Raw genomic sequence first — 4,009 nt, forward strand, 5'->3', positions numbered from 1 at the left:
GTGTTCTGCGTTTTGGTTAATTTCCTTCCTAATTTCTTGAAGAGTTCTGTATATTAATCTTTTGTATTCTGCCTCCAGTAATTACAAGAGATTCTCCTCCTCTGGAAAATTTCTAGATTCTTTATTTTGGGAGCTTGCTGAAGCCATCATGGGTTGCCTCTTTATGTGATTTGATATTGACTGTTGTCTCCAAGCCATCAATAAGTTATTGTATTTATTTATTTTATGTTTGCTTACTGTGTCCTAACTTCTTGTTTTGTTTTGATATGCTCAAATAGGCTGCTCATATGAGCTAGTTTGATTATTGGTACCTTCGAAGCTCTAATGTCCTGTCACCAGGTGGTTAGATCTCTCACTAGGTATGTGAGCTCAGGAGTCAGCCCACTCCTCCCATATGGATTCAGCTCAGGTGCCCAGGTAGATAGCCACCAAGTATGTGGTGTAGGCTCTCACTTACAGTCCTAGACAGGCATGGGTGATTGGTGTAGGCACAGGCATCTGGCTGCAGCAGGAGGACACAGTCTGAGCAAGGCAGGGGGCTGACGGCCGCCCCAGAGTGTCCAGGAGGAAGGTGTGTCCCTGTTCCCTAGAGTGCATGGGTGCGTGGGTTTTGCAGCTGGACTATGAGCACCTAATGCTGTTGGCTGTAAGGACTCGGGGACACCTCTTATTCATGGGCCTGTATCACAGGTGGCTGGGTGACGTGGGTGGAGCCACCAGTCCTCAGTCCCCTGATGTGGGTAGGTGAAGACCCTGCTTAATGGGCAGAGCAGTGTCCAATGTCAAGAACCTGCCACTTCACAGCTGAAAAAGTTGAAGTTAGACTTCCGGTATATACCCTGTTGTACTGGGGTAATGAGGGCCTACGCTGTTGAGATGGGCCCACACAAGTCTATGCAGGGGGAAAGGCACTCAAAGTCTGTGGATCCCTTATGCCTGTGCCGAAGCAAAGTAGTTGTGCCTACCCTGGCTTAGGGGAACCGGCAGTTAATTTTTCCCTCTGTTAATTTTGTTCACCAAGGCATTCTCCAAGGCAGGGAGAATGGCTCCAGGCGTGTGATGGATCCTACTTCCAGCCCAGAGGACTTGGCAATTGCTGAAGCCGGTCTGGGACCCAGTGCAGAGCAGGGAGTGGGGAGGTAAATGGGAGAGAGGCTTTTCCTTAAGAGAGGTGTTTTTGATCTGCGCGGTAAGCCGTACGCAAGTACTTATCTTTTGCCGATTAGGGCTGCTTCTCACTGGTTCTGGGTGGCCGTGTAGACTCTCTGGTGCTTTGTCTCTCCCGGTGTGGAAAACGCACCTCCTGAGCATGGCTGCTTGCCTGCCTCACCGCTCACCCCCAAGCTGATCGGGCCTGAAGGGCTCAGGCTTTCGCTAGGGCAGGTCTGGCAACTTCTTGCTGCTTCTGAACAGTCTCTCCCTCCCCCTGCCACTCAGTCCGGTTCCTCAACTCTGCCTTTGATGTTGAGGGCTCCCAGATTGCCATATATAATCAGTTCACTTTTTTTTTTTTTTGTTATAAGAGGGTCCACCAGAAGCGTCTGACTACTCCACCATCTTGGCCCCACCCCAGCAGCCTCACTTTTGGGAACTGAGGGGTGGCTTTGACTCTACCCTTTGAAACCTAGGTAGCTGTGGCTCCAGCCTTTGGAACCTAGGATGTTGTGACTCCATCATTTGAAACTGAGTCAGCCCTGCTTTCCATGTTCCTTCCAGTAGCTCTGCTGATCTCCCAGCTGCTACAGGGATAGTCCTTTTCTTTTCTTGAAGGACAAAATATGCAGTTCCTTTGGCCTGTTTCCTACCTGTAGAATTCCAAGAGGCAGACAGCTTTCCTTCCTTTTGTTCTATGTGTGTGTGTGTGTGTGTGTGTGTGTGCATGTGTGTGTGCTTTAGGTAAAAGCAAATTAGTTTACAGAGCAAATTAATTTTGCACTCAAAAATTTATACATAATTTTTTTTGTGACATTGGTTGTAATCCCCACAATGAGTCAGCACTCTCCCTCTTTCCACCACTGGTTCCCTGTTAACATTTGTCCAGTTTTCCTATACCTTCCTGCTTTCTCATCTTTGCTTTTGGACAGATGTTGCTCATTTGGTCTCAAATACTTGATTGATCTGAGAAGCATATTCCTCACCTGTGTTATTGTTTGTTTTATAGGCCCATATAATCTTTGGCTGGAGCCCTGGTGGTGCAGTGATTAAGAACTCCCTTGCTAACCAAAAGGTCAGCAGTTTGAATCCACCAGCCGCTCCTTGGAAATCCTATGGGGCAGTTCTACTCTGTCCTATAGAGTTGCTATGAATTGGAATCTACTCAATGACAATGCATTTGATTTTATTTTGTTTTTAATCTTTGGCTGAAAGGTGAACTTTGGGAGCGGCTTCAGTTCTGAGTTAAAAGGGTATCTGGGGGCCATAGTCTTGGGAGTTCCTCCAGTCTCTTTCAGACCAGTAAATCTGGTCTTTTTTGTGAATTCGAATTTTGTTGTATACTTTTCTCCAACTCTGCCCAGGACCCTCTGTTGTGATTTCTGTCAGAAAGGTCGGTGATGATAGCCAGATACCATCTAGTTCTTCTGGGCTCAGGCTGGTGGAGGCTGTGGTTCATGTGGTCCATTAGTCCTTTGGACTAATATTTTCTTTGTGTCTTTGGTTTTCTTCATTCTCCTTTGCTCTGAACGTGATGGGACCAATAGATGTGTCTTAGATGGCTGCTCAAAAGCTTTTAAGACCCCAGATGCTACTCACAAAAGTAGGATGTAGAACATTTTCTTTATGAACTACGTTATGCCGATTGACCTAGATGTCCCCTGAGACCATGATCTCCAGCCAACTTGGTCCCCAGTAACTCAGTCCCTCAAGGTGTTTGGATGTGTCTAGGAAGCTTTTATGACTGTGCCCCCTTGTGCTCTATTATACGAATATGAATTCACATACTGTACATACAAATATGTATGTAAAAATATCCACAACCTAACCTACATATGTACATAGGTATACTCCTATATGCCCTCCTTTGCCTATTCAGCATACGTATCTGCCTGTGTATCAGCTTGTAAGTTGTTATTTGTTTTTACTGTTGTTGTAGGGTTGTATATGCTATAGTATTTACTGTGGATGCCTCTTTTCTTTTCTTTTTTTCCTTGTGTTCTTCTAAGTGTCTTCCTTTGCCTTGGTCAAGTTGTGCTGACTTCCCCTATATTGTGTATTGTCTTTCCCTTCACCAAAGTTAACACTTGTCTACTGTCTAGTTAGTGAATTCTCCTCCCTGCCCCTCCCCTCCCTCCTAACCATCAAAGATTGTTTTTTTCTGGGTGTAAACCTTTTCTTGAGTTTTTATAATAGTGGTCTCATACAATATATGTCCTTTTGTAATTGACTTGTTTCACTCATCATAATGCCCTCCAGATTCATCCGTGTTGTGAGATGTTCACAGATTCATTATTGTTCTTTATCGTTGTGCAGCATTCCATTGTGTGTATGTACTATAGTTTGTTTATCCATTCATCTGTTAATGGGCACTTAGATTGTTTCCATCTTTTTGCTATTGTGAATAATGCTGCAGTGAACATGGGTGTGCATATATCTATTCGTGTGACAGCTCTTATTTCTCTAGGATATATTCCTAGGTGTGGGGTTGCTGGATCATATGATATTTCTATTTCTAGCTTTTTGAGGAAGCGCCATGTTGTTTTCCATAGTGGTTTTACCATTTTACAGTCCCACCAGCGGTGTATGAGAGTTCCAATCTCCCCCACAACCTTGCCAGCATTTATTGTTTTCTGAATTTTTTTTTGTTTCCTTTTGTTTTATTTGCAAATAAAACAAAATTGCCACAAAATGATTACAGAATTGAAATTGTTGAAATGGTAGGAAGCAACTGAGGCAAATGGTTTATTCTCATCATTTCATGTCTTGAGATGAGTTGCTGAGGCACAGTATACATCATTTAATGTGCTTCCACAATTCTTTACCTTTCTAGAACATGCACTTGTGACTTTTTTTT

This window comes from Trichechus manatus, unplaced genomic scaffold (genome assembly GCF_000243295.1).
Source record: "Trichechus manatus latirostris isolate Lorelei unplaced genomic scaffold, TriManLat1.0 scaffold00046, whole genome shotgun sequence".
In the NCBI taxonomy this organism is placed as follows: domain Eukaryota; kingdom Metazoa; phylum Chordata; class Mammalia; order Sirenia; family Trichechidae; genus Trichechus; species Trichechus manatus.